This window comes from Haliaeetus leucocephalus, unplaced genomic scaffold (genome assembly GCF_000737465.1).
Source record: "Haliaeetus leucocephalus isolate CR32 unplaced genomic scaffold, Haliaeetus_leucocephalus-4.0 Scaffold687, whole genome shotgun sequence".
In the NCBI taxonomy this organism is placed as follows: Eukaryota; Metazoa; Chordata; class Aves; order Accipitriformes; family Accipitridae; genus Haliaeetus; species Haliaeetus leucocephalus.
The window spans coordinates 5,181,999-5,208,665 of record NW_010973123.1 but is presented as its reverse complement, the minus strand read 5'-3'; the positions used below and the strand labels follow the sequence as shown (position 1 = coordinate 5,208,665).

The 26,667-nt window shown below is 37.2% G+C and overlaps 2 protein-coding genes across 3 annotated transcripts in view; one reads left to right on the top strand and one right to left on the bottom strand.

The window, feature by feature from the left end:
* Positions 1-26,667, bottom strand: part of CTNNA3 (catenin (cadherin-associated protein), alpha 3) — a 529,775-nt gene that overhangs the window by 356,093 nt on the left and 147,015 nt on the right. The window lies entirely within an intron of this gene.
* The window catches only part of LRRTM3 (leucine rich repeat transmembrane neuronal 3), an 89,741-nt gene that overhangs the window by 61,370 nt on the left and 1,704 nt on the right, over positions 1-26,667 (top strand). The window lies entirely within an intron of this gene.

Sequence of the window (26,667 nt, the reverse complement as noted above, 5' to 3'; positions counted from 1 at the left end):
ATAGCACTGTACCAGCTACTAGGAAGACAATTAATTCTATCCCAGCTGAAACCAGGACAAAGTGGGAGAATAATTAAATCCATTATCCCACTCTCCCAGAAATAAACTGTGATATATACCATTCTAAGCAACTTGATGAGGGGAAAAATATTCCATCTAGCCCAAAACTTTTGTAATTCAAACATGAAAGCCCTTGTGCTGTCCATCCTACAGGGTTGTCTCTCCCAATTAGTGCTACCACATTCACCAAGGTCTCTTTCTTCAGGATAGGGGAAGAGATAAACTCCATTAGGAGTGCCACCCTCAAGAGGAAATATTCTCTTGTATCTCCAATGAGCCACCAACAATCAATACAAAGAAATATTCCTCAGACCTACTGGCCACCCACAAGGGTGCTGCGATAAGATGCAAATGCGAAATTTCCAATGTTTTAATCCTGCTGTAGGTGCTACCCTTCAATCACTCAGCCTCTAAATAGATTCCCAGGCTACAAGCTACCCAGGATTTCCTTATGAGAGAGCTATGCCATATGCTATAAGCTACATGCTTATGACAGAGGATTCAGTTAGTTTTCAGGCACATCTTTTTCCATAATTTCAATTAGGGTACAATTTTCCTGTTTCACAGTCTAACTCTTAAAGAGGAACATCATAGGTGTGATTAACACATACACTAACATAGACAGACTTTGCAAAGAGTCCTGAATACAGGGTTTCTCAGTCAGTCACAGAAATCTTGGGGAGTGGGGTTGTCATCTATGTCCAGAATAGCATAATCATTCCTTTACTTGCTCCCCATCTGTTAAAGGCAGCTTCTTAAGCTTTCGTGGATCAGACCGCTCCTTAATCAGGTGACTTTACTACCAGTGACACCTCTTCATGAAAACTCAGTCACTATTTGTGATACCTGCATTTAGAGAGACAACCAGCACAACTTAATGACTTAAGTCAGTCAGTTATGTCTCCATTTGGAGTGCTAGCACAACAGAGGGGTGAAAAGAAAACAGAGCTGAATAAAAGCTTAGCAGATGGGACTTTGGCAAGAATGTCTCCGATCCCACACAAAACACAGATCTCTCTAAACTCTTTTAACCTACTTCTTGGCTCTATTTCTCTACCTAACAAGGACTATCCTCACTCAAAACTGAATTTCTTTGATGTATACCTTCTAATCCTGAAAAAAATCAACAGCTTTTACTTATCTAGGAACTTTTGAAGGCTAAAAAGGGGTTCAGTTTGGGGGTTTGAAGGGGCGGTGGGGGGTAGGAATGCCAAGTTTTCTATCTAGAAGCTTACTGAGAAAATGTTTACATCAAACCAGCCTTTGGAAACACAATAAGGGGATTTTTTTGTTTGTTTTTTGTTCAGATTCAAAGCATCTTTGAAAACTTAAACTTTAGAGTAAGGCTGGAAGGACTTGGGGAGATCAGCTTGTCCCAGCAGGAATGGCCATGATGCTGTTATCCTTGACAGAAGTCTAGCTAATCTACTTCTAACTTGCTTCCTGTGAAGTACACTTCACTAGTTCCTCTGGCAACCTATTACAGTACTTAATTATTCCTAACATGAGAAGTTTAATCCAATCTAATACTATTTAAGACCTGCTTCTTGTTTTACCCACCACTATGATGGAGAACAGATCTTCTCTGCAGCAGCATTTTATGTATCTGAAGGGTTTTATCACATCTTGCTTCATCTTAACTAAAGACTCCAAATCATTCCCATAAGTCATCATTTCTAGATTCTGATTTCTCCTGATGCTGTCCCTTCAGACAGTCTCTGATTATTTTGTATCTTTTTGTAACCACACTGCTCAATAATGGACAGTATTCCTCTCCAGCCAACGCCTGACCAGTGCTGGACAGAGTAAAAGAATTACCAGACATGCCTTGGCAGTGAACGACCTCATATGCCATGCCTTTTTCATCATAGTACGATAATGCTGACTCACACGCCCTGTGCCATGCACAGACACTTTCTTGCTGCATTGCCACTTACCCAGTTGTTTCTCACCCTGCAGGGACACAGCTGACTAGTCCCACGTGAGGTCAGAACCAGGCACCCTGTCTTTTCAAACCACCTCTCCTATTTGCCAGTGATTCTAAATTCTAGTTCTGTCCTCCAACATACCCGTAGTCTCCTCCTACAAATATAATACTCAACTCCATTAAGAAGCTGCCTTATGACCAACATATCTAGGAGAGACTTCTGCAGGACTTTATTTGCTACATTCCTCCAACCCGAGAGTGAAACTGTACACTCATTTGTTACAATACTCATGTGCTGAAATGCAGGTGGGGGAGTAGGAGGAGTAAGTTCATCTTCCAGTTCACATTCCCTAACATGCCCTCTTTCAAGTTATTCCTATAGCATCATAGTCAAATTAACATACACGAACAGATCTATTTAAAGTACCCATTTTATCACTGTTTTTTCAATTTAATAACATTTATGCAATGTGTAAATAATCAGAAAGACAGCCTATGCTACAAATACATCAAACCCCCACTTTTTAACACACTGTTAAAACACATATAATATGCAAAACAGTCATTCAGACTTCTTCTAAGTGTTTGCAGTTTGTATGGCTACCAGGTAGAAGACTGTGTTTATGACTCTGTGTAGCATGAGTGCTACAGGGAGTCTGAACCACATAGGATATGTTGCTGTTACGGCACATGCCCTAAGCAGGTTTCCTGAGTCAGGCATGTCTACTGCCTCTGTTCAACACATCCTGGACCTGCCAAGACAAATGCACTAAGCAGATCAATTGCCCACATTCAATAAATGGAGGTCTGCCAGCTCCACTGTTCGTGCATGCAGCTCAGGAGCACGGAGTGACCTCTTCGGAAATATTCATGCATACAGCTTTGAAGTCATCTCTTCCCAATTTTAATATACATAAATTTGAGAATTCACACAAAAACATGCAGAAATCAAATAGAAAAGAGAAGCAACTGTGAGTATAAAAAAAGCTAGTTCGCTTACTATGCATTTGTCTATAGCTACCATGAAAATTGCTTTAACCAGTTGTAGCTGTAGGCTGAGAATGAAATACACTCTTTTTAAAACTTAGCAGAAGAAATAGGCATTAATGAAACACTTTGATTTTAAAAGTAAAGATAAGAAAATTGGAAATTAAAGTTCCCAAAGCAACTGGAAGTCTGTCATATTTTGTGTGTGTACTGAAGTGAAAAATGAAAACACACATATGCACAAATGGAGAGAATTATAACTCGCATGCAATAGTGTAACAGCAAAGTATTTCTTCAAGGGCAGGATTCATCAGATTTCTGTTTAACTTCCTTCCTGGAAATGCAGCATACCCCAAGAGAACTGAGAGCTGGATCCAGGAACACAAAGGATTTCCTTCAAAAATTGAAAAAATTATAAGGACCTTTCATCTGGACAGGTTTGAAATCAGGATTAGTACTGTTTTACTAGCCAAATGGACCACGGTTGTACACAGAGGAAAAATTCTTCACAAGTGGACCAGTTCTGATATTAATTAATACCCTATTCAGCATAAAGTGCTGATCTTGATGAAAAGTGGCATCAGTTATGAGAGGAGCAGATGTTCTCTGTAACACTTTTACATACCTAACAGACATTATCATAACCAATTAACAAACACTTCAGTGCCAGGCTATTATACACACCAAACTACAGTGTTACTCAACATACTCATTTTGAAAAGCTGTAACTTGCAACCAGTAGAGAAATGCAACTATGCAGGGTAGACACATGGGAGAGTTTAATATGGGATGTTAGAAGTAAAACCAGTTTACAGTCTGACTACAGCTTTTAAAATTTCACTTACAATAAACAGATGCTGTGTGTAAAATTGAGATTTTGTACATGATAACCCACTATCATGTATTAAGCCCTGATGTTGCAATTAACTAAGAGATTTCTGAAAGGACACCAAGTGATACTGAAATACTCTTTCAATACTCTGAAATCTTGATTTAGTAAATTCTCGCATCCTGATTTCTAATAAATGCGTGATTTCAACCTGTATATACAAGATGCCAGACTGTGATACAAAGCCTGGATTTGTGGGATTATTCAAGGACTAATAATATATTTGTCAATGAGAGTAAATATATCTGTCTGTCTCTTACTGTTAGTTCAGTAGTCAGTTGAAAATATTATCTGATCAAAGTATCCATAATGCTTTAAAGGACAGTAAAAGATTAGATACAATACCAAGATGATACGCCAATCTTCAGTTCTTATCATTTATTTGAACACAGAGGTATACTACTATATCAGATATAAGTAGATTCAACAAGGATATAAAATATCCATGAAATTTGTAAGACACTGACAATTAAAAGAGAAAAGGAATATTTAATGGTGACTAGTTTAAAGATCCCCATCCTGTACTTCAAGCAAGATAATTTGGCAATAAGCAACCGCTAACATTAGGAATAAATATGTACATAGTTCTCTTGCTGCTAAAACAAAACTAGTCTAAACAGCCTTTTCAATCTGATATATAGAGCTTTAACTTCTAAAAATGGAGTAGGAAAGTTTTATGCTAAAATCTTTCTGCATAAAGACTTTCACTCAAAAACAACAAAAAAAAAGGATGTAAATTAAATGGAATTTCTGTTATTTCAGTCCAGATTTATGTGTAAACAAGCTGCCAATTCCTTAGTTCAGACTACAAAGGCTGAACTATACTGGAGGCTCCAATTCCCCCTTTGGTGGCAATCAACATTAGATTTGTTCTGAACAAAGCATTTTTGGATCCTGTTTCAGACATCTGGTAAAAAACTCTTTGCATACACTATTAACTGGTACATGAGAAAAACACTTCACCCAAAAAAACAGAAGGATAATATTTTATAATGTAACAATATCAGACTTCTTTTATATTTGGCATGTCTACGTAAATAGTATCATAATAGTAGTACTGCATCTTTTCTAAGTAGGTCACCATAAATACTTGGAATTATATTACATTTGTCAAATCTTAAAGTTAGGATTGCAGCTGGTAACAATCTCACTTTGCCAGTTATGCATCTTGGTACAACCATCCACCTTATATTTATAGCAAATACTTCTACAAATAAATAAAAGAGTCAAAAGTACAGATTTCAACATAGAATACAGACCAGTTGATTTAAAGACCCTATAATGCGCTATAGTTATGATGTTCATATGATTAACAATCATGCTAGTATACCATATTATAAAAGGGGCAATGGAGCAGTCTGCCTGCTTAGGTGATGGAGGACTCCATTTGTTTGACTGGAAAGTAATACTGACTCTATCATCCAGGAAGTTAATAATGGCTTATATGTTAAAACCTCCTATAAAAATTAGCTACTGGGTTGGCTGGTTTGTTTTGACAAGTACTCGCCAAGAGTAAGTATCCTAGAGGTTTCGAATATGTCCTCAAATTACTGAGGAAAAAAAATGGACATGCGCACTTGACCTCTTGCCCACACGGATAACTGTTTCCCTTCCCTGCCAGCCACAACCTCTGAATAAGAATAAGGAGGGCCAGTCTTTGAGGTAGTCAGGACATTAGGTAAGGAGGAGAACATAAAGAGCCCCTCTTCTGCCCCAGTGTCAGTGGCTATTCACTTGCTGTTTCAGTAATGTGCAATTCAAACATTCACTTCATGCCCTGGCTTTGAAGTCCCTGAGTGACGGTATTTTGCAATGTAAAGGTGGAACCATACGCTTGGGTTGGGGTTTTCCCCCTAAAATGACAAGAAGAGATAGCTATCTTCAGAAGAAATGCAGAAATAAAAAGAAATACTTTCTCCTGAGACATGGAAAGCAAGTCCCATCCAGTTTTACGGCACCTTAACATCACAATACATACAAGAAACATTTGGGTGATTTGGATGAGACAGGGTTAACATTGGAGACGTTCTTTATTTTATTGTTGCACATTCTGTCTGAAATGGTGGTGCAATGCTGAGCAAGGGAAAAGATGGCTGGCAGGAGCAGTGTGAGTCTTTTAATTATAAGAAGCTACATCCTGGCTGGGGCTTTATGTTAAACAATTTGCTGGTTAAGCAACCACCTGTTCCATCAAGTTAGAGTTGGCCCTGATTGAAGACAAACATTTAGAGAGGCAGCTAAGAAGTATTAACAATCCTCCAACAATGAAAAAAAACCCAAAAAACAAAAAACAAGGGACATACAGTTATACCCACCACGGCAGAAGATTCCACAAAATTCAGTAAAACCCGCATTTGTTACATATATTTTAGATGTTAGAATAATCCACCAAACAGGCATATTCCTGATGACAAAATAAATTTAAGATAGATAAAAAGCTCTGCCAATCCTCATGTTACTATGTCCATATAATGGAGCTCTTACACGCGAGGTGCTGTGACACACGCGTACAAAGGGGCGCCCAGTGAGAAAGTCACCAACAAACAAAACTACATAGGAAGTAATGCTATGTTACCTCAGGTAAAGGAGAAAAGGAAATGTAAAAGCATCTATCTGAATAGCTACCACGATGTTGCACAAAACTCAAAATATTACAATCACAACACAACACAGGGAGATTAAAAAGGACCCCTGACCAAGGAGAACAACACTGGAGAGATATATCAACAAATTATACTATGCTTTAAAAAAAACCAAAACAAAATAAAACACAATACTTCTCAGGAAAACTGTTTCACTGATGGGGAGTTTTTCAGCAAAAGGGTGTTTTCAACAAGGAAATTAACAAAGATACATAGCTTGACAACAGCAAAGATTCCCATAACGCTGAAAACCTGGCATTAAGGCTCTCAAATACTACTGCTCTCACTGCACTAGCTTTTCCCAATTGGACAATTAGACAAGCTTAGCTTTTTAAAACCTTCTTCTTATGACATGTGCATTCGTGTTGCTTTTCAGTGGAGATCCTGTCCCAGCAATATTATCATGTTTCTCATATTTTGGCTAAGTTGCAATTTCCTTACCTTCCTTTATTTATCCGAACAAGCTGCAAGAGTTAATGATTTCCTTGCACTAGCCGTGAGATTTCTGTGCAGCTCACACTGGCTTTATTTCTAGGCTGTGAGCATCAGATCAATGTCATTCAGACCTTGGAGGCAGCAGAGCAGTATCAGTAAAAGAAGTACAGTAAATGCAGCAAGAATAACAATCTGGTTTCTCACATGCAGTAAAAATGCTATAGTCTAGAGACTATGTTTGCTGCAGGAAAGCAAAGAGGTGATATAAAGCAGTAGCACATGTTGCTCGAACATCTCCAGGGGCAGAAAGAAATTGAAAGGACAGGTAGATGAGGACAGAGACTAGAATACTTTAAGGATATTTTTTTGTTTGTGTCTCGTCATTTTCTTGTAGTCAAACAACATGTGTGAAAGCACCACACGCTAATCGAATAAAAACAGAACATAAAGAATCTCAGAAAGAGAGAATCCCATTAGGCTGTAGGTATTGTTCTCATGGATTAAAACAGACCATGTCATGAAGAACAAATTAACATATCAACAATTATTGCAAATCATCAGCCCAGCAATACAATAACTTCTCTGAATGGCAAATAACAATTTTTACCCTTCTCATTTTTTGTTTGTTAAAGCTTTTCTTTCTAAACAAAAAAGATAATGTGTGTCATTTATTCAAAGTGCATAACTACTTTTCAGAAAATGAATCCATAAGAGTGTTTTGAAAGCTCTACTGTCATTTTTACATTCACTCCATAAACTGAATGATGGCATGTACTGAAAAAGCTGGATATCTAGGATGCTGAGTGGTATATCTTACAGATACAACCTGAGTTTAAAATTAATTGTTTCTCCTTTCCTTGTTGCACTCTTTCCAAGTTGTCACCTTATCTCTGAGTAGGTTACAACACAATTTTTCCATCCCTTCTCTCAGTAACATCCAGACAATGGTAACACTGAATACAGTGTTCTTCACCATTTTGCTTTCTTACTTTCAAACCACAAGTTATTATTTCTATATAAGCCAATTTTAAGCTATTGCTGTTACAAGATTTAAAAGACATTGCATGTAAATCTGCACTGTAGAACACAGAGCAATGGAGAAAGGAAGTAATCTAACCCTGACTGAGCTTGCTTATAAACAAAAGGCAATGGGGTTGGCAGTGTTACTAAGACACACAGACCTAATGTGACTATTGTTTCTGGGATTTGAGTTAGCAGCTCTGTACCACAGTGTGTAATGTAGAAACTCCCTTAAGAGCATTTTCATTGGACTCTAGGCTAAGAGATTTACTTCCTTGAGTAGAGTACCTTTGCCCAGTATTTTCAGTTATCCAGAAGTCTAACCAGTGCATTTCACTGTACTGCCAAGGACACCATCTTCATATATGACATGCCTTTGATATCTGAGGGAATGGTGAAAACATTGATAGAGAAAATGCAAGGTACTATTTTAACTGGCAGGAAAACGATGAAGGATTACCTTGTGTTGACAGTAGAGCAAGAGCATTTTCTTGGGTCAATCACTGCAGCATGAATCTATCTACATACTAGTTTGCTTTAAAGTAACTTCCTTCTCAAGCCAGCCTTCACTTACTACAGAAATTCATACATGTGAAATTAGTGCATTTGCCTTCAACAAACAAAATTTGGCTGTATCTTTCAAAAATCATGATGACTCAAATAATTATTTTATCACCTTTTTCTTCCAACAGAGTGCCATACTAAGAGTTTCCTGAAATATAGTCCTGAAATAGTCCCAGGAAAAAGTAATCTTTTCTGGGCTGTGCTTTGCCTTCTCCACATCCATTTCCTATCAATGCCAGATCCAGAGTGCAGATAAAGTCAAAGATTGTGGCTGCCCAGATGGCTCTGTGGAAGGCAAATTACAAGTGTGGCTGGGACACAAAGCCACTGTGGAGGCACAAAATCTTCTAATAGACTTCTAGGTGACCAAAGCCAGCTGCCTGATTTGGGAGCAGGTGCCACAGACTCAGTGAATAAAGGAATGAACTATCTCAACAGCACTGAAATCTACATTAGCTTCCCTGTAATCAAATCCTTTCCTTGAACAATACTACTACTTTTGAATCCTTATGTGATTTATAAATTGTGTTGTTAACATTCATGAGGTTAGAGAAATTTTGTCTGTGCAACTGTAAAATCCATTGCTAGAAAACAACCGTGTGATCCATTCCAGTTAACTTCACTAGCTTCAAGGTAAAAAGTCTTTCATAAGTAATTTTCCAATATAGATTTGAGAAACTGGCAGATTTCTGTAGTAGCCATCTGCGTCTTTGGTTAGCTCAGCTGAATAGTTCTCTGTTCATCTATTTTTAATGTGCAAAGCACATTACCAAAAGGAACAAAACGATAAATAGCAAACTATTCTTTAAAAAGGCAGAAAACATCTCTGTCACAGGAAGTTATACAAAATATTTCTCTTTTATTCTAAAATCACCTTAAAGAAATTCTGTCCAAATATTTAAAAATTTGTTTTGTACATTTAATTAGATGTTATCTGTGACATCTGATTGTGAAATTTGGTCAGATTTTCAGCCCATCTGGTGTGCATATTAAAGCATGCAAATCCAGATTTTGAAAAAGTTGTACTAGAAATTAATAATGGTTTGGTCATTCTCATGCAAATTCTTGTAATGAAAGTTTTACACAAAGGTTTTCAAAGGAGATGGATTTAGAGGGGGTTTTATAAGAGGCAAAGTTAGGCAAGACAATTCTCTGTGGAATAACACAGTGGTGTCTCAAAAGATACAGGTTCATCAAGCACTGGGCCTTACTGGCCCTTCTTCAGGTCTATTCAGATTCTTTGGATGAAATGTAGTGCTGTCAGCACATGTAACCAGTGTTGCAAGGAAACATCTATCTTCCATTCCTCCAGTGTTCAGCATCAGTTAATCCAGCTTCCAGATCTAAACACCACTTAGTACAGATGATGGATTCCCTGGTGGTCAAATTAGGATGGTTCTGAGTCCACAACTAACACTGAAGTGCAGCACCCCAAGAACTTACAGGTCAAAAAACTAAGTAAGACGACTTGGTGTTGCCATCTCTGGTTCAGGTGCATTAGCATCCACTTAAGTGCTATTTCGGCTCTTACACGCTTCTGTCAATGAGGCCTTGAATCTGCTGCATGACTTCTAAAATCAGACTCATAAACATTACTTTGAACATGCACTACTGTCACAGGGAATGGTCCAAATGCATGCCAGCATCCTCTACTTCAAAAGCAGTTTTTCAGAAGTGATCTTGTACTCCACAGGATTGTAGAAACACAAAAGCACTCCATGGTGACTAACCAAATGGGAGGAAAATCTTATTTTTCCTTCACTGACAAAACACTACTTGAGCTGCAAATCAAAGTCAAGCAAATGCAAGTAGGCTGTTACCATTCTATTGTCAGCAATCCCATGCAAGAGAACAACACTCTGAAGAAGTGACACATACTAACTGACCTTTTTGTTAATGGCTAATAAATATTAAACCAGAAATTTATGATTACATAAAGCTACATTACTCATAACATCTTTTCCTTAAAACTCCTAACAATATATAGAATTGGTGGCATCAGAGCACTCATATGAGACAAGTCAAAGTCTGCACCTATTTTTTATCACTATACTCCAAAAGAGAGAATCCAGAAATTACTAAGGAAATTGAAAGGACAAAAAAGGGGATCCATGCCACATACTGGTGCATAACATATACCAGACAATGGTTTGCTCAAGCAGCCAGATGATAAAGAAGAACTGACATCTATATTCTCTCATGACAACTTAAGTCCTTTAATTAGTAACAGCCACTAAGCGTTGCATTACTACTATTAGTAACTCAGTCTATTGTTGCTAGATTGCCTTTTGTTTCTGAATCTGATGTCTCAGATGAGACGTGACACTACTTCGAGAACACAACCATGCTAATGGCATGATTTGGCCCTAGCAGAGGAACCAATCCTTGGAATTATTCTCAAGGTACTCAGAATTGGTCAAAAACACATGGATGGATTTTTCCATCAGAAGATTTCAATTAATGAAATGCGTTAAAAGAAAAAAAAAAAGAAAATCTACCCACAATATTTCACTAAAACATTCTGGAACATTTGGATTAGAACAAAACGTTCTCATTATGATTTCAATGTGCTGTAGCCACTTTTAAACTCTAACTTTTCTACGCTGGTTTTGGCTGGGATAGAGTTAATTTTCTTCATAGTAGCTAGTATGGGGCTATGTTTTGGATTTGTGCTGGAAACAGTGTTGATAACACAGGGATATTTTCATTACACTGAGCAGTGCTTACACAGAGTCAGGGCGTTTTCTGCTTCTCACAACACCCCACCAGCGAGTAGCCTGGGGATGCACAAGGAGGGGAAGTTCATATTCTATCATCAGGGGCTACTTTGAGCTAGTGCAGGTAGAGCATGCAGGATTCAGAATGTACACTTCTCAACATTTTGAAAAGCAGCACTATTTTAGTATCTTTAACATGCACACACCCATGGCTCTCACATCATCTTCATATTTCTCAAATACAGAAGGTAATTTCCTTTATTACCAGCACAGTCTTCCCCCTCTTGCCCCTGCTATCACTACCACCTCCAGGCTGTAAATACTGACACTAGGCCAAGGAGGCTGATGAACAGTTGATTTTTCCTTGCACACAGCTGGGCTGGTTTACTGTGCCTAGCTCTTGAGTCCTCTAAGTTAGTCTTGTTTTCCACAGATTTTTCTCACTTGTTCTAACAGCAAATAAGCTATCTGAACAGAAATGCATCTTCTCTTGTAAATTCAGTGGAAGTTTCCATATAGAATTACATAAATGGAATATATTTATTACATTTTCTGTGATATTTTCACTTGTTTCAAAAATATTCAGGCTCTGTTCTTTTTCTCCAGGCCAGACCTGTTAGAAGTGCTGGCAGTGCTGCTTATCACTGATTTTGCGTTCCTTTAAACTCATGCTGGGCTCCTGCTATATATGTGGGCTTTATTAATACTGTTTAACATCTCAGGTTGCATGTTCTGAAGAGAACCATCCTCTGCCTACCCACAACAGCAAAAATAGTGCAAGCTGCTTCTTTTATCACAGCAACATAACTCCATTTTGACCTAAAGAAAACATGCTAACCAAAATAGCTATGCAGTAAGTATGTATTGATATCTCTTTCCACAGTTAATATAATGAAGTAAACATATTTACATGACTGGGTACTAGAAAAGATCAAAGTGACTGGGTTTAACTGGCTGGCTCTAAATGTATATCCTAAACGGTTTTCATTTCCCTCACTACTTGAGGATTTCTTTAAAGGGGAAATGCACTTTACCTGTACAAATCTGAAAGCAATACCACTGGTATCAACAGGATGGGGTTTTAAGGTCCACTTGTCAGAAAAGCCATGAACGGGAATAATAACCCAGATACAGACTGGGAGAGGCTCTTTTTTCTATTAGTCCTATTCAAGTTCCTGTACCACGAGGGCTATAAAGGAGTCAGCTGTACAGAGATAACAGAGCAGCCTCCTAATGGCTTTTGGTAACTACCACACTGGGCTAAGCAGATGAGTCACCTGGACATCTAGAGCTCCAAATTCCAGTCCCAATTCTATGAACCATGCAAACCAGCAATTAAGGTCATCTTTAATGAACCAAAAAGGTCTACAACAACTTTTCCAAGTTTTTTTTGTTTTTGTTTGTTTGGTTGGTTTTTTAAAAAAAACCCTACTCTACTCAGCTTTGGTCCCTTGCCTGCACATCTCTGTCACAGTGTATTGTCTATGCTCCCTTGCTTACTAAAATCTTCCTGAAAATCTGCCACAGTAACTAACTAGTGCAGCATTTAAGAGTGAAAAGGATGAGGAACAGCCTGGCTATCAATAAACTGCCACTTTATGCTTTGCATGGTTGGCCTGGATTTTAAAAGAATTACTGAATTGGCCAAGTAATACTTTCCTGCCCTGCAAAATGTGTAGTCATACATTGTAGAATTGTTTAATTATGGACAGATATACATCCAGCCCGAGTGCCATGCAAGTATCTTAGGACCAGTGCAACTGATGCATATGATATAAATGTTTTAGCAAGTGCAAATATTAATAATTCTTATCAACAGAAGTAAGCTAGCACGTACTGCTTGGGAGCATAACAGAGCTTTTTCTCTCTAGAATTATACAGTGATAAGATACAATATGAAGGCCACTTAAAACACACTCACAGAGGGAAAGAAGTTTAAAAAAGCAAATTATTTCATTAGCACAAATATTAAATAACATATGTAGAGGATGTCTTGGTTAAGGAAAAGAAATGCTGTATCATTACTACTGTGACATCAGAAAAAAACAATTTTATATTTGTCAGGTAAACATGGTGAACTCATTAAGAACCTTTCCTGAGAACTGAAAGAACCATATATCCCATGCTCCCCACTCACACAACATATAAACTACATTAACCCCTGCTCTTGCTTTTCAAGTTGCATCTGGTATTAGTCTTCTGTTACAATATCATTCAATTTTTAACAAAGATCTTTCTTTAATTTACTTAAATAATTACACAGAGCTTATTCACTAATGTAATTGGAAATACTTCACTCATCTGAGTTTTATGAAATTACACTATTTTATAGAAATAAACAAAACACTGCTCATTGCATAGTTAATCCAGGAACTGAGTCTGTTAAAGCAGTATTTTATTTCAACATTAAATGTAAATTGCTTTTTTTTTCTTTTAGATATATTAATCTCTATTAATTTTATAAGTTTCCAATTAGAAATTTGACTTTTGGTTTAAATTCTTCTGTGTTTTGAGTTATTTCTCCCAATATCCTTTAGGAAGTCTCTTCTCTCTGGCTGAACACATCGATTTTCCTACCACTAACAAAGAAAGAGGACTTCATTCCAGGAGAGCCTCTGCCAAAACTGCACTAACATTTTGGCATAATTAAAAAGTTTTTTTTAAGATATATGAAAATGCCTGTGTTCAAACAACTAGAAAAGAGCAATATGCTAGTTATTTAATGCAAGTGTCATGGTAACTGTATGGAGAATTGCTATTTTGCCTATTGTAGTTATTTTTTTAATAGCTAGGTGATGATGATCCAAGTCTTTTCACTCCTCACTTGTACTCTCTGAGCAACAGAAACTGACCTCACAGAACAAGGACTCCTACTCCCTAACTGTTGATTTGTGACTGTGTACACCCAAGTTAACCCCCCTCAACCTGTCTGCCTCCACCCCCGTTCTGTGGTGTCCTGGCACTGCCCAAGTTTCAGCGTAACACTCACTGTAAGACACAGCTGCAAATTACCACTGATAGCACTAACTCACCTCTAGCCAAGCCAGGAGCTCCCAGCTCTTGCATCTTCAGCAAAGCAAAGTGTACTTCAGAACGACAACAGTAGAAACAAAACCTAGTCTTTTCTCAGCTTGGTGGGGAGAGGGAACAGGAAAGGAAGGATGGGAGAAGAATACCTGGAATTCTGTGCAGCATGTACTAAGTTTTTCAATGAGAACAGATGCATTATACAATGCAAAATAGATTTTAAAAACAAAACACTTCCTACAATAAACAAACCATTTCAGGTTCAACAAATGATTGAACCCCAAGGGAATCTGTCTATGTCTTCCAAGTAATTTAAAGATCTACATGCAAAACTCAGCATGTGGAGCACACTTGGATTTCAGTCAGGTACTTCAAGGGACTTTGGGACCATAAAAATCAGCAAATGGATTACAGCAGTCTCAGCATAGGTTTTCCATCTCTGACAGGTATGTCTGGATTAGTCATTGAAATAATATTACTCATATCATAAGTTGATGCAAGCTATGAATGTAAGTTAGATTTTTAAATTTTATTTATTAATTTGAGAACACTGTGCACAAGAGGACACCACTTCATGCAAACTGGTTGTTTAAAATGTAAAAAGAGGCATTTACATTGCAACACACGAGAATGAAATAAAAAACACACACTTAACATTCTCATTCTTCATAAGTAGTTTCCTACATCCAAAGAGACATTTTCATGATATGCCTTTTAAATGAATCCACACATGCCATATATATATAGGTATGCTTTGGCCAACCTCAAGTACTGATCAGCATTGCCTCACAAAATAATGCAGCAGTACAAAGAGGTATCAGAGAGGAGTAAGGGGAGGTCGGGGCGGGCGGGGGTGTTACTGGGGTTTTTTTAACCTTTCTTACACACTTCCTAAGGCTCCTGGGACTTGAGATTTCATTACATAGGAATATCCCTGATATCACAACATATCACTGACCATCGAATGCCTCAATATTACCTAAAGTCAGTTGAGAGAGCTGTAATAGCAATCACACTCATCAGAACAATCTAACAGCAGGCCTCCTGCACCAGCTGAAGAACATCCTGACCAATACAAGCTAAGCTAATAAAATTAAGTATCGCATCTGCATGAAGGGTTTTGCCAGCACATGTGTGTTGCTGGGAGTGTGTGATTACTTTTCAGTTACAAGAACACTGTGGACAGGATTGTGTCAGCTACAGATGTGACTGGAAAACCTCTTCTCCAGAAATGTCAGGAGAAGAAGACTGAAAGCATCAGGTTTTGGTTGTTGGTTTTTGTGGGTTTTAAATTGGCACCCCAGATTAATCTCAAGCTATCAGTAATGCAGAATTCAAACAAAATACATCAAGTTTGTCTTCAACTCAGTTTTCTGCACAAAAAAATTTGAGAGAGGAAAAACAAACTAGCAGATTAAATAAGGCCTCCTCCTTGCTCACAGTAGCGCAAGTTCTCTTCCCTTCAGATCTGTAAATTTTTTGGCCCTAGCATCTGTTGGCCCATACAACTCCAATTTATACAAACACTAGATTAACTACGTGGGTATCTCACCAGCTCATTCTAGTAGGCTAGTCACAACTGCATGCAACAGTTGGCAGGATCAGACTTGGGACACTATGAAACCCACAATCACAGTCCATTCAGCAGGAGAACTGTTTAAATATCAAAGGCTAAAAGCTAATGCTCAAAATGTAAAAGCGCAGTGGGTGGTTTCACTGTGAATTTGTCTCAGCACCACCAGGCCTTCATGTCTCCTTTCCCGGAGTCAAGAAAGCTTATTTGGGGATATGACACTTAAGGAAAGAGCATTCGGGCACCTTACTGAAAAGCAGCCAAAGATATACAGTAGAATACAAAGAAAAGCCAAGGGGAATGAGATAATAGACTAACAGCAGCCAACAATATAACTGGAAGATGGAGAGGTTACACAAATGATTAATATGATTAATAAGAAGGATGCTTCCGCTTAAAGACAGAAATAGAGGGGAAACGATAAAACAAGAGATGTAAGAAAGAAGAGGTTAACACTTCGGAGATAACAGAGAAAGAAAGGGCCAAGTGGAAAAAGGAAAACATCGATATCGTCAGTATTATCAAGTTTCCTGGTATTTCCTAAAGCCCCTACTATTGGAGCTGTAAGAACATCAGCTTTCACTGGAGTTAGAACCTAGTCTTCATAGTTAGATACAAAAGCTATATAACATTCCCCAACTGCTCACACACCAAAAGTAAACAAGAAGCTAAAGATTATATGAACAAAAATACTCTCCCTTTCTTAAGCTAGGCTCATGAATTCTTTGGAGTCTGACTCATGGTTCTGAATACTCAGAGTAGGTAATACTTCAACTTCTAGTTTATTCAGTGTTATTTATTTTGCTGCTGTTTTATTTCTGTGTAAACAAGCCTGATGAAAAGTAATGAGATTGCCTGTTATAGCACTTAGGGGATATTAAAATTGCTTGTTACATTAAAATAATTAGAGAAGGATAAAGAAAATAAGAACATATTAATCACACTCCACAAAAGCCTATCTAGTATATATGAGAATCTAACCTTTGAGGAATAGAGTCCTCAAACCTACTTATAGCCCTATGATGGGCCAGAAAGTTGAACTATCAACTAAAACAATCACACTTAATGAAAATCTGTAAAAATAACTGCAGTCAGTAACTGCTTAGATATTGGATATAGCCACTCTTCAGCGATTTTTGCTCATTAAGAGGAATACCACAGAATACCACGCATAGACCTTACTCTCCACAGACCTCTCCAAAACAAAAAGTTTTCCCTTCAGTTTCTGCAAGACATCCTGCATGACCAGGCCCTAGGGTATTTAACTAAACAAGCTCTCTAATGTTTAACTAAGCTTGGCTTTGCCAAGTTTTTCTAAACTTAACTGTAATATGTTTCTTCAACTTTATGATACAACAGGGGTTTTTTTTAGGGAGATAGACCTCCCCTAAATATGAAACAAATCTGTAATATAAATCAGACTAATCTCATTGGTTCCTTTCATTTAGCTCCCTTTCTTTCTACTTATACTGATGAAGTCTAGTTTCCTTTTTGGTATTCTAAAACTTTCAGAGGAGAAGGGAAGCAGCTGCACTGACCTCTTCTAGGGCTTGTCTACAAGACTTCCAAGTGTACGTGTACAATATACACACATCTACCTACATATGTGTGGCGTACAAACATATTCTCTTTGAGACATCTCTACAAACACATTATTTACTTTTCAAGGGTGTCTTTTTTCATATGCTTTTTATTCATGCAAATTCTTCATATCTTATCTATTGATTGCTAAATAATTAATTAGAACTAAGATACAGTATGATGGTCAGATTCTCCAAGCTGCAACAAACTTTACTAAGACAAAAATAGCTAGCTTTTTCTATATGTAACAAATGCTTGCTATCTAATACTTTGAACTGAGTCCATCATTTATACAGCAGCTAAAGTAAAAGCTTTATCTGTGTTGATTTACTTTTAGTCCCACAAAGTTCAGAGCTATCTTTTTTAAATGATACTTCAGCAATTACGCCTTCAGACCCTATTGATAAACACCAAATTTTGTCTACAAATGAAGAACAAATGAGAAACCTAAAAAGGTTAGTGCTCAAGAGATACAGATCTAATTGTAATAACATTTTTAGAAATACTTTAGGGCAATACACACTTCATTATTAAATATTATGAAGCATATTTCAAACAATGCAACAATTGAAAGGATAATTATTTACTCAGAATCATACACTCTCATACCTACTTCCTTAATTCAATTTACTACATTAAAAATTGAAGTACTGTTACTTAAAAAAACCAAAACTTAAAAATCCAAAACTGCAGGCTGTTAAAGTAAAACAAAAAATAAACCCAATCAAAAAACCCCAACCCAACCCAAAAGAACCCACACACAAAAACAAAAAAAAAACTTGAAAAAGGCAGAGCAGATATTTATCTTGTCAGGCATTTATAACTTGTTCATTTTTTAACATTAATAGCCAACAGCGAACATCTAACTAACATAAAATGTAATACATACTGCTTTCAAAACCAAGCAAGCAATTAAAGCTAATCAAGTCACAAGTTGTTCTCATCTCACGAATGTCACATTCTTTACAGGAAGGAAAGATGTTAAGCAAATGTCACTGTTCAAATTTTGAGAAAATTAATAACATGCAAGACAAAATGCCCAGCAACTAGGGAACCACAGCTCACTATTTAGTCTGAACCCCAATGAACTGAATCAGAATGAAAAATAAAACCTTTTCAGTTCTGCTTCCTCCCCTTCCTTATTTTCTACTTCTTAAAAAAAAAACAAAAGGGGGGGATATTCTGTAGTAGCTGTTAGCAGCTATTCACTTTAGCATTTCAAAACCTGGTAAAGGCCATTGTCAAAACTAGTATATTCAACTTGCGGAAAAAATTTTGCTAATTCTTTCTACTTTAAAATTAGGACACCAAATCTACATTGACATAATTAAAAAAAAATTTCAACAGTTTTCTCATGGAACCCAACAGTGGTTGAATGCTTTCTGTACCCTCTCCCATCCCTCAGAAAAAATCAGCTTACTGTTTATATGCCCAACATTAAACACAAAGATTCAAAAGTACTGGCCTTGTTTTTAAAGGTGATTTTTACTTTTTAACACCACCCTCCTCTCCCAGGGAATATCCTGCATCATAAATTACTTAAAATTCATGTTAAACATTGAACAGAAAAGAATACAATTATTGACGGACTATAATTCTAATCATGCCCTTACTAAAGCTTTTTCTTTTTTGGTATCAATATAAACACAGTGCATTCAGTCAATAGCACAAGTCAAGTCTAGAAGTAGCAGCTACTACAACAGGAGCTTTGAAATAATATGTTTCTTATATTGCCATGAAGACAACTGGTCCTCACGTTCCGTGTGACTGAATGGATGGTTTAAAAAGCTTAAAATACAGATGTGATGCAAACCTCTCATCTGTCCTTTGCTTCCTCACTCTTGTCTTTCTCTGATAAGAACGTAGTTACAACACATGTTTAGTCTAACATGGCAGTGAAGACTGAGCACAAACCAGATGCATAGTAATACATGTTTGGGTTCAGTTGCATTATTTCTCACAATGTGGGACCACAATTTAGGTAACCAGAAATGAACACACTGGAAGAGAAAAATTACCAAACCCAAGCAGAGCACACAAAACATATCACTATCGTACTTTATTGCCCAGATTTACTGCAGAGAAGGAAAATTATAGCAGAAGAAAAGCAAGTGTTCTTGAGCAACAGAAAATAAATTTTCATATTGAAATCATGCACAACATCTGGACAGATGTGCCTTTGAATAGAAAACACAATCCTCCTTCACCAAGAGGGCATTAACTTAATGTTTGTGTGAAGAAAAATTTTGCTATTCGATGAAAGCTATTGTTACTGCTTACACTTTTGGTAGGTTTTTAATTACAGCCTGAACTGAGTAGAAATTAATTTTGAGAGAAGCAGAAAAAGCTTGAAAACATCCTTCCCTTTGCACTCTTTCACTTGCACAACTCCTCCCTGCCATTCACAAGTAAAGCTGGGTGAGTTAATACCAATGCCTTGTGACCTTTCATGCTGAAGTTCTCACCAGCTGATCTAACAACTTATTGCCCTTTCCCAAGCCTTTAGAATTTGGACTTTGAAAGGTTGAAATATGCAGACACAAGTTTTAAAGAACAACCACCTAAGAATTTAGAAGTTTAAAGGAAAACTAAGACATTTAAAAGTGACTAGCAATTTTTGCAGCCATTCATTTTCAGCACTTTAAAGGGACCATGATTTAATTCGAGGTACTCATTGCCTTACAGTAAGGTCTCCTCACAGTGTATGTAAATACCACCATCAACAAAAAGTAAATTCTGGTAACCTTACCCCCATGGCTGTGTTACATTTTGGTAGAGGAGCTAGGAAGATCTGGACTGTAAATCCATGACTGTCACAAATTGGCTATAACAGGTTTATCTATTCCTTTAACAGAAGCTTGAGTTTAATTATCTCCCTTGCTTCATGGCACGGCACTTTTAGGTAAATACATGCTTGATGAAGCAGACAATGAAAGAAATGGGATGAGATCATAACCAGATAGGTACTTTCCTTTCATACCTATACCTACCAGACAGCTCTGGGACTTTCACAGAAAGCCATTGAACACGCTACTTAAGAGAGAAAATAAGGCACTTGTTACATGCAAGACCTGCTGAAATCAGAGAGGACTTAAACGCGGGGGTGCAGGGGCAGGAGACGTAGGTAAGGGTACAGAACAATCTTGCTACAGTCCTGTTCTATGGCTCCATAAGAAACAAGGACTCAGCTTCAAGGAGAAGCCAGTTAAGAAGCCTGAATTAGTGTTCAGGTAATTCTTGTGCAACTTTATCAATAAACCAGAACCCTGTGAAGTACTTGAAATATTCCAAGACCTACCTAGGTTATTGGAAGAAAACAAGAACCACTAAGGCGCAGAGTATCTGCAAGGCTACTACACTGTGCCAGGGTGTATATTCAACCGTTTTTCTCCATTCAGCACAAGAAGTAGTTTCCAACACAAGTCCAAAAATTCACAGAACTGCTATATTCCAGCCGGACTGGAACAAGACTTTTTGGATTGCTCTCTTACATAGCATTTTCTCTGCATCTTATGGCAACAGAAGAAAAAGAAACAACCAAGTTAATATAGCCCTATTAAGGCAATAACAGTGTTAGAGAGCAATGGAAAAGAATTTGGGGAAAATCAGTTCCTCTTGAGAGAAAACCAGAACATAGAAAACAGGGTAAAATGTTCTGAAAGGTCTGTGGTAAAATCTGGGATAGGCATTACAATACCCTGCGATGTTGCATCTGAAAACAAAAGTGCACCTATGGAGGACTGCATGGCAAAGAGGCAGACAGGAAAGACTCAGAAAGTGTGCCTATAGCCTCCATTATGCAAGGTAGTTCTGGCTTCAAGAGACAGCTCTCAGAGAGGGCAGGATAAGATGCATTTCAGTGGAATGAGCTTGGGGTAGGCCAGAGGACAGAACCAGTGAGCTGGCAGAGGGATGGAGTCACTGGAGAGCAAAGAAGTCACCAGGCATTTTGTGAAGACTTAGAGAAATGGAAGAGAAAAGCAGGGGACAAGATAGGAAACATGCAAATGAGAAATATGGGAAAATAGGACAGAGGGTGACAGAGGAAAACAGGTAAATGTGCCTGACCATGCTAAAGAGAACAGCATAATGAAGTTTGAAGTAGGAAAGTTGGGAAGTTGAGAGGGTGCTGAGAAAACAGAGTTATTAGCAAAAACAGTTGCAAATACTTGCCAAATTGTGCTTTAAGAAAGCTTGTGGGAAACAGGGGTATTTAGAGAAGAATCAAAGATATCCCGGCAATATTGGCTAGTAAATATGAATTAAATGTGTTCAGTGATGCTTTGCTGAGAACAACCTTCAGTAGTGAGGTTCACAGGTATACAAAACAGAAGAGAAACTAGGAATTCAGGGAGTTCCCAAAGGAAGACAGAACTGCCTTCAAATGTAAGTCAAAGTCTGAAATCAGGTTGTTAAGATTCATGAAAGAGCCATTTTAAATAAGTTTTCTTAAATACATTAATTATAATTTATTCTAATGTATTCTCTATCTGATAAATCCAAGGTATTTTATTCCTTCCAAGCCTTTTTCTGTTTTATATGCATAAGGATTCAAAAATAGTACTATTTAAATTTTAACCTCCAATAAACTTAAATAACATGGCAAATACATCCCAAAGACAAACTAATGGATGGTAAAGTATCAGGTTTGTTTTGACATTCATTTGAAATAACATGATTCTTCACAGTGGTCATGAATACAGCATTTAATTTTGATTCATGCCAATAAAACCTTTATGGTTCCCTAGTATATATTACAAGGGTTTGTTCCTTTTTTTTTTTTTTTTTTTTAGCAAAGCTAATAGCAAAATTCCACCAACTTCTATACAAAATGGATTTAACTCTCATATCTTGACCATATATATTATATTCCCATGCCTATGTTGTAATGGCATTCCTATATTCTGTACATTTTCAGAATGATATATCACAACTCCATCACTTCTGTTGCTTCCATCCTTTAGCTCATTTTATTCTCCTATTTCAGTGTACAACCTGGTTCACTTATTTTCATCCCTCCTGTTCATGATCTTCTGTTTTTCTTCTTATTTCTGCCATCTCCACAGATAATATTCCTTTGCCCTATCATATTTTCCCATGCCTACATTCTTAAGCCACTCCAGATGTGTGGCTATGACCTTATGCCTTTAGTTTCCAGGATTCTTTAGTTTCCAGGATTCTGTGGCTCAGTCTTGAAATCACCCCAGGAGGTTTGAACACCCCATGTCCATTAAATTTAACAAAATATCAAAATCCTTAGGCTGAAAATATTGCCTCTAATTCTAAATACAACAAATTCAGAAAAAAAATGCAACTCTCTTTCTTATGAAAGCCAAGCCAAGGTCAAGCAATCAGATAAGAACACAACACCAGAAGCTTAATAAACACTGTATGCCTTTGCTAGAACCTTTCCCATCTTTGCTGACTGCCAAGATATTCATCTGTAGCTAGAAGCATTCCCCTCCCCAACCAGTTCACATCTGTTTAGTAGCGAACATATTTCTACAGTCTGGACAAAATAACCTATTTCCTGCAGATCTCTGTAATTGCTGAAGAGAAGCCAGAACCAAATTCTCAGCCTCATTTAAAAAAAGAATAAAATAAAATAAAATTCTTTTTAATCTGTGGTAACTTTTCAACTGCCAGTGAGGATCAAAACAGAAATGCGAAAACACCAACATTCCAAACACTGGATTAAATTCTTGTTGGGACTAAACAGAATTTTTTTTTTTTTTTTTTATTTCTGGTTTGCTATACAGTTTTGTAAATGCAACCTTTTAGCTACATTTTCTATGTAAAATGAGTCTTGAGTTTTAAACTTTCTTACTGAAAAGATCCAGGGTTGCTGGAGCTTTTTCCACAGCAGTACACACACAGTGTACAGAAATTTAATACTATGCAATGAAATTCAGCTTGCAGGACAGATGCTTCCTTGAATAGTAATTGCAATTTTAAGGCTTCTGAACTGTAAATCTGAGATAAGCCGAGGCTTTTTGGATGCTCATCTGAACCTGAACTCCAGACAATATGAAGTTCACACATCACTAGTAATTAAACAATGCAGTGTTTTCTACTTCAGAATTGCTGTCAAAGAGATGAGAGCTCTCATTACAAATGCTGTGGTATTACTTATTTGAATTTTTAAAAAAGTTCAAAGAACAGGAGGTTTATAGAGATAGAACTTTTACTGAGACAAATACTGCTATCAGAAGGAAAACAGGAAGGAAAAATGCAAAGGAGGAAATACAAACAGGGATGTTCCCTGTTTAATTACCATGCCATGAGGGTTGACATCTCTGTTCCAGGACTGTAACCTGAAAATCCCAAAGTGATCCAGCACACCCAGACAGCAATAAAGCAGCAGCTGGTAGCAGCTTCACCTGATGTTTACAAATGACCTGTGGTACGAACTGGAGTGACCAAAAAGTCTCCTTCCCCAAATACTTACACTAAAAAGAAACATGGCAGGTGGTCAGATCCTGACCATTCTAGGAAACAGAGGTGGACACAGTTAAGGAGGGAAAACAGATGCAACAAGAGAAAAGCAGTAGGTCAGAAAAAACTATCTGGGAGATTTTATAACAGGTCTGAATAGCACTAATTTTCTAAAAGGCAGAGATTTTACATTCTACAGGAATGACCTGGTTACAAGAGAACCAGCGCAGATTCTTCTGCACTGAAGAGTGACATCATTCCTGGTTCATATTTGCCTAGAATAATGTAGAATTGCTAACACAACTTTATGCATCACTTCAGAAAACAGCACTGGAGAACCACACGTAATTTTTGTCAGAATGGAAACTTTACCAGACTAAGGAAAATATCATTAATCCAAAAGTTGTTCTGTCTCTCTAATCTCAGCTAGGCCTTAGATCTCCTCCTATGTGGCTTCCCACTCAGGCCTGTATGTGTATCCATGAAAGAATGCATGTATGCAATTGTCTACATTTCATGGCAACTGCATATATAGTTTGCTTAACCCACCTTACACTACTGACAAACTTCCTGTAGAGTTGCTTCACTGCAAGGCCATCATGTCAGCATCAGAAAGAAATTAGAACAAGCCCATAACCATTATCATCTTGTTACTGACTACAGCTCTGAAGCAGTTAAAGTGCTCCTTTCCTCCCTTCTGCTATCCTTCTATTCTGATGTTGCTGAAAACAGAATATAATCAAATGTCAGCAATTTAGATACATTAAATGGAAAATAAATGAAAAAAAGGTTACTGAGAATATGACGAGGTACTAAGATCGTTAACACACACACACTTTTCCCAGTCTAACATACATACAACAAACCTTTTTCAAAAACGTATGCAAGACTCAGCTCTTATTCCGAACACACAGAGACAGAGTTTAATTTTTATGAAGCATGTCAACCCATATCTTCTATTTTGACAGATGTGGCACTAAGTATCTCTTAACTGACTATTCCAACCAAAATGTGGGCAACAGCACATTTGAAGCCAGATTGTACAATATTTTGTCTGGTTGTCTGGTTTCCACAGAAGTGTGGATAGGCATTAGTGATTCAAGGCCATTCACCACCTTTTGCTCCTGTTAAAAAAGGGCAACGCAAATGTGACTAGATTAGCTGAGTGGGCAGAGAAAAAGTAAGTACCAGCACACCTACATGGTTCCCTGTACAGTCAGAGCCTTGTTAGTGTTTATGAAGGGGAAAAAACGTGGAGCATTTCTTCTTATTGCATGTATTTAAAATGCCAGAGTTCTTCCTCAGGTAAAGACTTTTCATTATTTTAAGAAAGCCTGAGGTGTTCACCCAGTGTTTCATCATGAGGAATAAAAACAACACAAAAACACCCAAGGTGGCCACACAAAATGCAGAGAGAACTCATGAATTTTTGTGAGTGAAGAGATACAGATCACCAGACACCTACGATACGGTATGGTGTCTTTAACCTTAAATCTTTCAAATACAAGAGTCAGGATAGAAAAAGATACATTCCACTGGTTTTCTGATTCTTTCCTATGAAGATATAATTTTGTCATAGGTTAAACTGACATTCTTCCAATTCAGACAGCGTGATCACATGATATGCTACATACATCCATCTTCTAAGCTGAATGTTATTTAGCTCTTCATGAGCTATCGATATCTCATATGTAGGTAGAAAAGTCATAGACTTCCTAATATTTCTCAGCCCATCTCCATGTTTTGGATAGCATATGAGCAGTGTTTATAATGGGACTTCCAACATGCTGTTGAGAGCACGTAGAGGTTCAGGTGGGACATCCAAATGCATCAACCAGTTGTGCTAATGAGAAACAGTTTTGGTTTTATAATTTCATATTTCAAACTAAAATGCTTTTAAATAATACCTATCTTCATATTTAGTTTTATTACATGTCAGTCAGACTTCAAAATAACAGCAAGAGAACAATAAAAGTCATGAAAAAAAATTGTTCTCTTTAGTTTTACAATGGACTGGAAATCTGATTTTTAAATACTTTAACATGACTCACACAGCCATTACAATATAGTCACCTTTTTCATCCTTTGATTCTCTTAATATAAATAAAAATAAATCTAATAGTACAAATACATACAATCCAAAATCTGTATTAATTTCACCTCTGATTCTACAGTGTATTGTAAATAATTCTATGCTGAAGTGTGTTCAAAATCCTCAAGAAAATAGTAAAAAAAAATTTAAGAACTTTTCAGCCTAAAGCATTTGAATTAAACCTGCAATAGCAAAGCTTTCAGAGCTACCATAGCATAACAGTGGATGAAGCTATCATCTGTCATGGTCCAATATTTACTGAAAGCTGCTAAATTCAAGTAGATGCTTATGCTATAAATAATAGGAAATGTGTCATCTGTGAGCATTTCCCAGCAGACCAAAGGTATCACACCCACTGATGTATTCAAGCAAGATACACTAACCACTCTTAAACTTGAAAAGCCATTTAAATTTAATTTGAAATACTCTATATATCCCCAACTGAGTCACTCCTATTTCTCCTCCCTGATAGGCTGATTTTAGCAGAGGCTAATTACATTCTAAAGACAATTTGAATTCAGTCATATCTTAATCCTCACAAACACATTCAAGCACACACCTAGCCCTGGGCCACAAGATCAAAGGTGGTAGTATTGGGTGGACTGGAGGGGGTAGAGGGATAGAGAGAAGGAAGAGGTTTTCTACATGCAGCACTATATTTGGCATTAGCCAATGTTTTTAGACAGTCCGTTTCTTCAACATCAAATTCAGGCAAGTA